Genomic DNA, 12,758 nt, shown 5'->3' on the forward strand with positions numbered 1-12,758 from the left:
AGTTTTCCGGCTTAGCGGACAGGTTTCCAGCGGACAAATGTTTCTTAACATGTCCGCTGGAAGCCTGTCCGTCGGACATGTCCGATGGTCAGTACGACTCATCGGACATGTCCGCTGGCCCAAGAACCCGCGCATGGCGTTGAAGTGATTCGACGCATGCGTGGAAGCATTGAACTTCCGGGTTCGCACACGTCGCTGCGTCATCGTCGCCGCCACGTCACCGCGTCGTCACCGCGTCGTCTGTCCGCGGGGAATCTGGTCTGATGGTGTGTACAGCCATCAGACCAAATGATCCCAGCGGACATGTCCGATGAAAACGGTCCGCGGACCGTTTTCATCGGACATGTCCGCTCGTCTGTACGAGGCCTTAGGGAGTATTACCCTCTCTATTTGTCCTATTTACCATTATCATTGAAAGTGAAAGTAAAAGAAAATCTGAATTTTAGGTTGAGCCTAGAACAGGAATAGAGAAGAAATCTTCCAATGAGGACACTAGGTCTGATGACCTGGGGAGCCCTAATCGATTTTCTTAAATTGTAGGAATTTCCTCTCACTTTTGGCTATGGGATAGGAAGTGAACGGAAATCTGCCCAAGGGGGCAAAGATGGAAAAAAATGACAGGGTCTATACCCCTTCCTAAGGCTGGGTTCACACTAGAGCACAAAGCGTTTCTCAGCAGGGAGCCCAGTTGGTCTCTATTCACTGGTTCAGGTCCGAATTCAGCCCGAATTTTGGGCTATATTCGGACCTGAAACAAACCAAAAGACGCACAGGACTCCTGTGCAAATTGCACCGGAGCTTCTCCAGAGATATGTGAACCAGCTCAATAGAGAGCCGGTCACTTCTGTTATGTGATTTGGATGTGGAGAAACTGCATCCACTTCGTAATAATGTGAAACCATCCTTACTCTATCCAAAATTGAAAAAAAAAGTTTTGCCTATAGTTCTAATTTAAATTTTACTACCATGTTTTTCTGAGTTGAGAACACACTAAAGCGTGTTCGACAATTTGACATTCATGCCCACGGTAGACAAACTGCACCACAATTCTGGTGATAAAACCCACACTGACACTTCTGCTCAGATGGGAGGCGAATACAATAAATAATAAACAGTAATCCATGAAAGAAAAGGAAACGCTATTGTAACAAAGGTTCACACTATTACAGAAGACTTTTGGTGACTTATTCTCTTTGAATATAGACAATCGATTGGTTGCTCTTTGCAACCTCACTACTATTCCTTTATTATTATACTACAAGATGTATATAGCTCCAACAGTTTGTGAAGCACTTTACAATATAATAAGAGACAATAAAGTTACAATACAATTCAAAAACAAGAGGGGTTAAGAGGGCCTTGCTCTTGAGGGATTTACGTACTGTTTGAAACAAGATGGCCTCTAAAACTGGCCACAGACAAAATGAGAATACTAGATGATATAGGAAGACAAAGCCAGTTGGCCACATTGCATGGAGAACAATTGACTGTATAGGGGAGATCATTTTACCCTATTCCTGTTGTTCCCCAGGAGATAGGTTGGTGCTGGTAGTGGCTCCTCCATGCTCCCTTCCCTTTCCTCCCCAATAGGTAGAAATGTGAATGCTCAAGTGACCTCGGTATTCAAATTTATTCATCTAGTCAACAATACCTCGTCCATTGGTTAGAGAATACTTACCTGGGAAAGAGATGGCACCTAGATGTGGTATAAGAAGGCAAGTTGGCAGAGGCAGTGTGATGCTTTGGGCAATGTTCTGCTGGAAAACCTTGGGTCCTGCCAATTATGTGGATGTTACTTTGATGTCCATGTCTCAATGGGACTGGGCTGTTTTAGCAAAAGGGAATCATACTCAATATTAGGTGGGTGGTCATAATGTTCTGCATAATGTTATTGCTAATCAGTGTATATATATATATATATATATATATATATATATATATATATTGTAAGGGGTTAGCTCGGTAGCGGGGGGGGGGGGGGTGTGACCTCCTGAGTGGGTTTACTACACACTGAATTATACAGAGAGGCAGCCGTGGGTGGTTGAAAAAACAAGGGTTATGGTTTATTCTTCCATATTGCTGGAAACAAGTGCAAGCATCCAAACAGCATAAACAAAACAAAACAAAATAAACCCTGGCCACTTGGGCCGTCTACCTTCACAACACAGGAACCTACCTATGGAGTCTGGCACAACCTACTGCTGGGCAGACACTGCTGGTCTTCCAGCAGAAAACAATAGTCTTTTTGATTTTCTTACCACACAGCAAAAATATCCACAACCACTTCACCTTCAGAAGTCTTCCTCCGCTCACTGCTCTCCTTAACTCAACAAGCCTCAGGATGCAGCATTCAGTAGTAATCCTCTAGACAACTTATAGAGGCCTTAATTTTCTCATTCTGAACAGCTGAAGCTATCCAATGTCCTTAAACCTTTCTGGCTACCTCTGCAGCAGACACCTTATAGTAATTGGTGAATTTTCTAAACAAGGCAGAAATGTATCTCCCGTCTGTGACAACACCCCCAGATTTACCTGACTTCCTGTCACAATATATATATATATATATATATATATATACACACACATACTGTATATACACAATGTAGTAGATGATTGTGAGATGGATGTCCATCTCACATACGTCTCTTTTTTTTCAGTGAACTGGCCCTTTAAATGATATTACTTGCACTTATAACAAATAGTACAGTTTTTTAGAAGATCAAATTCTCTTAGCCTTCAGTCTTCACAGAGATACAGATGAAGCCCATGAACTGAAGCCATGTTTGCTACATAAAACCCAGACTCCCAAAATAAGCCTGCTAAAAAGGAGTAGCAAGGGTTGTGCAACCATGAGATGCCCCCCTTAAGGCCATACATAGCTATTATAGGCTGCCGCTGTCCAGTGCCCTATTTTAGTGAAAAAAAGAGGACCTGAGAATGATCTGCTTTTTCTTTCAGGCTATAAAGCTTTCACAGATACAGCCGTTCTTTTATACTATTTTACTTTACAGTTATCAAACATGTCCGCTGGGATTCCTTGTCTAACATTTACTATCCGTTCAATAAAGTTAGACTTTGTGACTTTGTGAACTCTTTCTATTTTAACACTCAAGTGCCACAGCATGATCTTGCCTCCCTCTCTATGGAAAATGTCGTCCTTTTGAACCTTGCTGTAATGTTAATGTAGTACTAACGCATCTGTGGTTCTGTCTCTGTAGAATGTAACACGGACACAATGGAACAATGACAATTTACACCAAATTCTATAGTTACTATGATGAAGAAAGTTAAATTCCAAAAGCTGCTCACAAAAAAAGGATGATCCTACTGCTAGGTCATACTGTCTCCAAAAAATCCTGTCTACTTACAGAAATGCAAACAGATTACTTCTGGTTTTAAATATTACTCCTCTCAGGGTTGCCAGCCTCCCAAAGTGACATTTTCTGACACAACACCAAAAATTTACTGACAGAGCCAAATTTTTGCTGACAGTTCAAAAAGTTATCCAAAATGGCGCTTTTCAGTGCAAATATCAATATTTAACCACTTCAGCGCCAAAAGGTTTTTCCCCCTTCATGACCAGGCAATTTTTTACTATGCAGCACTGCAGTACTTTAAATGACAATTGCGAGGTTATGCAATGCTATACTAAATTATATAATTTTCTTTTCGCACAAATAGAGTGGTATTTGACCACCTGGTTGTTTATTGTTTATTATAATAAAATACTGACAATTTTGAAAAAATATATATATTTTTTACTTTCTGCTATAAGACATAAACCATAAAAAAAAATTTAAAAAATAATTTTGGCCAAAATGTATTCTGCTACATGTGTATTCTGATTGGTTTGTTTGAAAGTTATATTGTCTACAAACTATGGGATATACACTGGAATTTATTTTTTATATATATACTTTATTGGCGGCAATCAGCGACTTATAACGGGACTGTGATAGTGCAGCAGGAAATCTGACACTAACTGAAGCTGGGGGAAACAAACTAACTGCCACTGACATCACCAGTGACATTATTACAATGATCAGTGCTAATAATATACACTGTCACTATACTAATGACACTGGGCAGGAAGGTTTTAACATCTAGGGTGCTCAAGGGTTTAAATGTGTGCCTAACAAATGTTTTTGCTATGCAAAACCATTGCACAGAGCAGGTAAGTATAACATGTTTGTCATTTAAAAAACACAATATTGTCTTTAGAATCACTTTAAAGTGGTTCTAAAGCCAAAAGATTTTTTTTTACCTTAATGCATTCTATGCATTAAGGTACACAACCTTCTGCGTAAAACAATTCCCCCCTTATTACTGACTTGAGCCCCAGCCCCCCCCCCCCCCCTTATAACTTACTTGAGCTCTTGACTCAGAACTGTGCATGAGAACCGAGGCTCTGCCCCTCTTCTCTGGGAAGATTCATAGTAGTAGGAGCCATGGGCTCAGGGAGCAAGGGGTGGGCCGAGACACAGACAGGGTGGCTCAGGAGAAAGTCTGCACACGTGTCCCCAAAGGAAGCGGCTTCCTATAGAAGCACTTGCCAAAGAGGAGGAGCCAAGAGCACCAACGAGGACCCCAGAAGAAGAGGATCAGGGCTGCTCTGTGCAAAACTATTGCACAGGGCAGGTAAGTATGACATGTTTATTATTTAATTAAAAAAAGAACCATTAATATCACTTTAAGGACCACAGGCAGCCTGCTGACAGAACAGTGAAAGAGCAGCAGTAGACTGATGAGGTCACACTGTGCTGCTCACTCCGCTATTACCTCCTCACTCACTCAGTAGGCTGTCAACAGATCTGCATTTAGCACATCTGATGTGAATTAAGCCTTGTCCTTCCCTCTCTCTTGTATAGGCCTACCTTCTACCTTCCTGAGATGAGAAAGAGGGAAAAACACACACAATGTAAGTTGGCAAAGGAAACACTCCTGCCACTCCTCCAGCTACTTGATTTATACAACATGGAATACACAAAAAATGATTGGTTAAACCCAAAAGTGCTTTTCTTCACTACTGTGTTTTTCTGTCAAACTAACAAATACAATAGTTTAGCAGCCCTCCTAAACCTATTTACCATAAAAGAATACTTAAGATAACTTTCATCCCTGTAAATATTTACCATATCTACAGCTCATGATACATTAGCACACAGTACACAGTTAGTTGAGATATAAGAGTAAAAAATAAAAAGGGATTGTGGGGTACTTAGCATATTTTTGACCCAAAAAAATTAATTGTAATAAGAATACTGAAATTATTAAAATACTGAAATTAGAACAATATTAATTATGGCCAGAAAAGGAACGCAGACCACGAAAATTGCAGGGTTTTCTCACATTGGTGCTAAGTGGAGAAATACTTGCCAAAGTGTTTCTTTACATTTGTTGTCAATGAAGTGCTCCTTTATACTAGTAGTGTTGTATCCTTTTACCGTATTTGCCGGCGACCAGGCGTATAAGACGACCCCCTAATTTTACGTTTTTTTTAAGATTTTTTTGCCTGTACTCACCGTATAAGACGACCCCCATTCCGATGCTTCATATTTCTTTCTTCTGGAGCCATAATCTTCTTCATTCTTGCTGGAGATGGAGCCAATCATGGTGAGCGATGTATTCTATTAATGAATACAAAGCCTGCTTGGATTGGCAAAGGCTGTAACATCATCAGCCCACGCCTCTCTGACTCTCAAAGCCAATCTGTATGTAGGCACTCGGATTGGCAGAGGTTGTTACCCCAATCCGAGCAGTCTCTGTATTCATTTGAATACATCGCTCACCGGGATTGGCTTAGCGGTATATACTGTATGTAGCCAAAGCTGCATACAGTATTACCGCACATCCAGCAGGCATCCGAGCAGCTGACCCGGCATATAAGGCGACCCCTGCTTTTTGGACAGTTTTTTTAAGTGTAAAAGGTAGTCTTATACGCCAGCAAATACAGTATATTTGTGGGCAGTGAAATGTTCCACTACATAGGTGATCAGTGTGACCAGATCCTACTAGATTTGAAGTCATTGGTAGAAGGACCCCTTTACATTAGTAATCAGTTGCAAAATACTGCCTACAGATAGGTAAAAAGATCATCAGTGTCAGCAATTACTTATCTGAGAGTGAAAAGTTGTTCATAGCTCAGGTAACCCCTAGAAAACTCTGGAGGGACCCCAAGCTTACAGTAAATCTTGGATGGGAAAGGCTAGTTTAGAGACTGAATGCAAGATTCAATATGATTCAACATGTTCTGCAGTTAAATAATACATTTCTAGGGACCTGTACATCATATAAAAAAATAGACATTTTGGGAGGAAGCAGAGGCATTTGGTTTTAAACGGTGAACAGTCCTTCCAAATGAGGGACAGTTAGGGACCATGTGTATAGGGGATTGTATGATGCTAATAACAAGTAAAATTCAAGTACTTTGCATAAATGTAATCATTTCTTATTGAATTCCGGTTGTATTCAGTTGTGTCTTTTACTGTATATCTGTATAAAGTTCACCTTAAACCCATCATTCCTTTCACATCCTATATAATATATTCATGTTTGGAGTTAGGAGGAAGTTTTGCGGGTCACATAAATAATCATGTGCAATTTATTTTCTGAGTGCTGACCATGAGACTTTCAAGGGGTCTACTTTTCCATCACACATGCAGAACAATTAATTCCACTCAGTATACCGATGCTGGCTATATCTGCAAGCTGGCTTTTCTCTTTCAGGAGGCTTTATGCGAGGATCATGCTCCCTTACTGTTCTACTTGAAGCATATTACAAGGCCCAGAGATGTTGCATATAAATCCCCAAGGCTGTAAGCACAGTCAGAGCACAGAACTACAAGGTGACTTCTTTAGTTTATGTATGACAATTGTGTATTATAAAAATGACAGCCATCCAGTAAATCTCTGTTTTCCTCGCATAAAGCCGCCACATTCGGCTCACAGACTGCTATAAGGAGGTTCACAATCTACAGATCCCATCTTCTTCATTAAAAAAACACTGGCCATTTCCAGATTGGTATAATACAAAGGCCTGAGTGAGCTATAAGATGAGAGAAATCATATGGGCAAAACGACTTTAAGAGCTTGTTATGTACATTATAAAATGAAAATGTATATAGAACAATAGTACGCTGGTATCTCATACCTAAAACTTTGGAAATATAAACCATCAATCTCAAGCATATCCCTGAGATTTATGAATAATTCAGCTACAATATATCATATCAACTAGACCTGCCAGAGATTGTGTCAGTTTAGAATTCAGTAAAATCCCTTATTTATACTGGCATATGAATACCGCTAAAACCACTGGACAGTGTACTAGTCTTACCACAACAGGGTTCCGTAAATCCCCAAGGAAACCGATGAACCATATTCTTACAAGTGCTAGATGCAAATGTATCTATAGGGATTTTCAGAGAAGAAATAATATGCACATTTCACTTTAGAAACCTTATCCCTCTAGTAAACTTAATGTGGAAATTTTCTACAAAAAAAAAGGAAGCAAAAAGGGCTTTCTCATTGCAGAACAGACATACTGTTGGGCTGCATTTTTAAAGGTATCAGGAACCTTCACTTATATACCGTAATTGTATGAATATTTACTTAAATTATTTCATCATGTGAAAAACATCTGCAAATGATGGAGAATTTAAAGTGAACAGGAGTTTTTAGTTCACAAAAATTAAAGTTAACTTTCACACAATTTGTTGAGAACTAGTTTCTGTCTCGTCTGCAAAAAGGCTACTTACCTTTATTTTAATAATTTTCTTTAATATTGTAGCATGCCTTTAATGCCAGGATAAATGAAATCTCTTGCTCATGCATGGAAGATACTTATATATACACACACACACACACATATATACATAAGGGGTCTACAAAAAGTTTCCACACTTTTTTTTTAAAGTGCAGAAACTTTCTGAAAAACCCTTCTATATACAGTGCCTTGAAAATGTATTCATACCACATTTGTCATGTTACAACCAAAAATTTGAATGTATTTTATTGGGATTTTATGTGATAGACCAACAGAAAGTGGCACATAGTTGTGAAGTGAAAGGAAAAAATGTTTTTCAATTTCTTTTTACAAATAAATATCTAAAAAGTTTGGCATGCATTTGTATTCAGCCCCCCTGAGTCAATACTTGAGTCAATACTTGGGGATGTCTCTACCAGCTTTGCACATCTAGAGAGTGACATTTTTGCCCATTCTTCTTTGCAAAATAGCTCAAGCTCTGTCAGATTGGAAAATGAGCGTCAGTGAACATAAATTTTCAAGTCTTGCCACAGATTGTCAATTAGATTTAGGTCTTGACTTTGACTGGGCCATTCTAACACATGAATATGCTTTGATCTAAATCATTCCAGTGTAGCTCTGGCTGTATGTTTAAGGTCGTACTCTGGAAAGGTGAACCTCCGCCCCAGTCTCAAGTCTTTTGGAAACTCTAGCAGGTTTTCTTCTAAGATAGCCCTGTATTTGGCTCCATCCATCTTTCATCAACTCTGACCAACTTCCCTGCTACTACCACCATGTTTCACAGTGGGGATGATCTGTTCAGGGTGAGGTTTTCTACCACACACAGCGTTTTGCTTTTAGGCAACTTTACACTGTTGTACAAGCTGTACATTAACTACTTTACATCGTATCAAAGTGTAATTTCTTTAGTGTTGTCACTTGAAAAGATATAATAAAACACCTACAAAAATGTGAGGGGTGTACTCACTTTTGTGAGATATTGTATATATATATATTTTTTTTATGGAAGTCCATAGTTCTGCTTTAGGAGCTCACACTGTATGTAGTAGCAATACTGCAGAGTGTCATCAGTCACAGGTCTTCCAATCAAATAATATGATCATATGTCATTTAATCACATTATGACAATGATTAGTTATTCACCCAAGAATCTACGAGGGGACTTCAAAAAGTGTTCACTCTTTTATAAATAATATTTAATATTATATATAAATATAATTGTTAAAAAAAGGCCGGACACTTTTTGAAGAAGATGGCTGAGCATGATACCATCATTATGGTAATTCACTCGTAAAATAAGTGATATTTATGTCTGCCACAGACAGACTCTCAGAGCCCAAAGGTGTGACCTCCTTGACCCTCCAGAGCTTACTAAATTAAAGGTTAAAGTGGATGTAGGACAAGTACCTAGAAGATTGAAGATTCACATCTCATCTTCACCTCTTTTGAGCCAATCTGATTCGAACGTCCAATAAAAAGCTTTTGCAAAATCCCTTTTTCATTAAAGAGCTATTTTTTCCATTAACGATGAAATCTGCAGAGGACTGTAGAAGTGAACATCTGTCGCTGCCAGTTGTTCGTAGAAATTCTAATTATTTTTATCTATATTTTACAGTTTAATCATAAGTTTATAAATCTAGGTGTTTAAACAACGGCACATTTATTCATCTTTTTATTTCATGTTACACGTCATCTGGAGAGTAATATATTTATTGACTTAAAGATTTGGGGAATTCACAGATTACAGTAGTATACCACAGAGTAAAGGAAATCTTCATAACAAAGAAATGTATGTATATACCTATTCAGTCATTTCCCACTCTCAGTGATTCTTTCGGCCAGCTCTTTGGGCACCATGTTTGAAAGCCTTTTCTATAGGTAGGTAGCTAACACAAAAACAGCTGCTCCAGGTAAGTCCAAAACCGGAACTCCGGAAAGTCCAGCTCGCAGCCATATAGCACAAACAACAAAATCTGGATGGCTGCACACTTAAAGTGGTTGTAAAGGTTTATTTTTATTTTTAATAACAAACATATTATACTTAAAATCCTCCACTGTGCAGTTTGTTTTGCACAGAGTGGCCCCGTTCCTACTGTTCTGGGGTCCCACAGCTGCTCTCACAGCTTCTCCCCGCAATAACTAACCCCCTCTGGAAAGCTCTCTTCTGAGGGGGTTACCTTGCAGGCGCGCTCCAGTGTCATACACTCTGCGTACATAGCCGCCGAGTGTATGACTCAGCCCCGCCCCCCGGTGGCCGCACCATTGGATTTGATTGACAGCAGCGGGAGCCAATGGCTGCACTGCTATCAATCTACCCAATGAGCACCGAGACTCTGTGGAGAAGAGGACGCCGTGGACAGGTGAACTGGCTCAGGTAAGTAAAACGGGGGGCCCGTGTTTGTCAGGTGTTTTTACACCTTACGGCATAGGATGCCGTAAGGTGAAAAAACACGAACCTTTACAACCCCTTTAAGATCCTCAAAAAATCACTTTATTCAAACACAGATAATAAAAACAGCCTCAATCCATAAGAAGGGGAGAGGGAGAAATGGTTGACGCATTTCACGCTAATTTCGTTTTTCTTCCTAAGGAGGTTATGTGATTAAGTGATTTTTGGAGGAGTGCAAACATTGGTTGTTTGTGTTAAGGTAGCTAGATCTTTCCTTAGCCCACCCCAGTGGCTTGGGACCGGCATGAAAAATGGGATAGCACTTAGTCAATTTGTACATACATACTTGGGCTAATTTAGGCAGGAGTCCATTAAGCTACTAACATGTCTTCGGAGTGTGTGGAAACCTACACAAACACGGGGAGAACATGCAAGCTCTATACAGATACTATCCTAGCTGAGAGTCAAGCGCAGGATCCCTTTGCCAATCGGCTGTAGTGCTGACCAGTATACTATGACAGCAGAGGGTCCCGCTGTCAGAATACAATATCACAGCAGGTAGGATTCCTCCATTCATCTCACTTGCGTTGGTGGGGGAATCTATTCATTTTTTTTTTTATCAGCAAAACTGTCCTATATATACTGAGCTGTAGCCATTATGCTGCTTGGTATAGAATAGTAGTGTGCAATTTCTTACACATTCATTTACTTTTTATCATTGAGATCAATATGGCCTACCTGTGTGTTTTAGCTCTGCTGGTATGGGGAGATCTAGCAAAAGGCTGAGTAAACCGAATGCCAGGACATTATCATCAAAGCTAAATGAATTCCTTTGGGAGTGTTGTGGAAAATTCTATAAATGTATGTTGTCAGATGTCCCCCCAGTGTCGGTTTTGCTGTAGTGCGCTCAGGTGAGCGAATACACGCATACAGACGTTGGTGGAAGGCCATTGGGGCAAACACCTTTCCATGGAAACAGCAGATCTGCACGCTCCTTTTAGGGACGTTAATTTATGCCTCAGCAAGGGACTGGCCACTTCTTGCCGACTGCATTAAATGACCCCAAGTGGACAGATCTGCGTACCTGGAAACTGTAGGATAACTATATGAAAATTATGGTTATCTGATCCATGATTTAAGTATGGTTTGCAACAATGGCAGTCTGCACATGGCTCTGTGTGCAGTAGCCATGCTATCTGATCCCTTTGTGTCTCACAGAGCATGACGACTGCCCGCAGCCATTTGTATACATCACTACTAGCATTGTTTGAATCACATGTCTGTGATTGGTTCTTTTGAATGTATACACCATGTCTGATTGGCTGTTTTGTAAAGCCACCACCTTCTTTTGTTATTCAAATTGACATAAATAAAGAGAAAAGGAGCTTGAGGTCAGAAGAGATGATGACTAAGAGCTGAATGGAATGAGAACATGCTGGTGTGAGGTCTCTTGCTTGTATGAATGGCAGAGAATGATGGTGAGTGAATATATTTAGCGTAATTATGGATTATTTCATTAAGATGGATTCTGTGCTTTATAGCACAGGGCAAAATGGCGGTATGCTCTGCGTACAGCCCAGCTTTTTGCCACGACAGGAGTGACGTGATTGTGTTTCTGCCACCATGTGGAATGATCATAACTCTGGTCACAACAAACAGTGTTGTAACTCTCTCACCACCACTCTGCAATCAAAATTAAGTACTTAAATTAAAGTTGTGATGTCTTCCTTCCATTATACCTTTCAGAGCTACTGCAGGCCGAATTAACATAGATTAGTGGGGGCTCCTTATGTATGGATTTCAATTGAAAGCCTAACCATGGATTAAACTATGCTTATTAACTCTTGGGGATGAGGAATAAGATAAGATATAATAATATATGTAAACTATTTGAATTAGGAACAGACATGTCTCCTCTATTTCTATTGTATAGTGCAGGTCATTGGCCAAACCTAAGTCTGTAGCTCTCCTCAAACTGTGTTTATCTCCCCATTTTAGCTCTACATCCACTGAAGTATGCTATAACTAGATAAGTATTTGGCATTTTACAAAGCATGGCAAGTACTGGCCAGAGAAGGATAAATTTGATGTACCGTAGTTGCTTAGCTTGAACAACACTATATTATCTTCTATATTATCTTCCAGAAGCGCATTTGTGAAGGCCTGGCTCGCAGTCTCCGCTTCATACCAAAGGTGTTCTATTTGATTGAGGTCAGGACGCTGTGCAGGCCAGTCAAGTTCCTTCACCCCAAAATCGCTCATCTGTGTCTTTATGGACCTTATTTGTACAAATGTTATTGCAGAAGATTGCTGTCAGAGAGCTTCCCATGTTGGACACACTGTTAGTCGCCCCGACGCGCGCCTGCGCGTGCCTGTGCATGCTAGTGTGCGTGCCAGTGTGCCAGAGTGCACGTGGCTCTTGTCACCAATCTGCTTATTTAAGCTGTCAGAATGCCTTGGATCAGTGCTGTCTGATCTGCAGGTCCCTGTGACCCTTGCTCTTGTTACCTGTCTGAAATCTTGTCTCCTGATTACCCAGCCTGCCTATTGGATTATCCTTGCCTTCCGCCTGAACCTGACCTTGGCTTGCCTTGACCTTGAACC

At 40.2% G+C, this 12,758-nt stretch overlaps 1 protein-coding gene across 3 annotated transcripts in view; it reads right to left on the reverse strand.

Moving 5' to 3' along the window:
- The window catches only part of EPHB1 (EPH receptor B1), a 419,645-nt gene that overhangs the window by 121,117 nt on the left and 285,770 nt on the right, over nt 1-12,758 (reverse strand). The gene's annotated exons all lie outside the window — the stretch shown is intronic.

This window comes from Rana temporaria, chromosome 4 (genome assembly GCF_905171775.1).
Source record: "Rana temporaria chromosome 4, aRanTem1.1, whole genome shotgun sequence".
Taxonomy (NCBI): domain Eukaryota; kingdom Metazoa; phylum Chordata; class Amphibia; order Anura; family Ranidae; genus Rana; species Rana temporaria.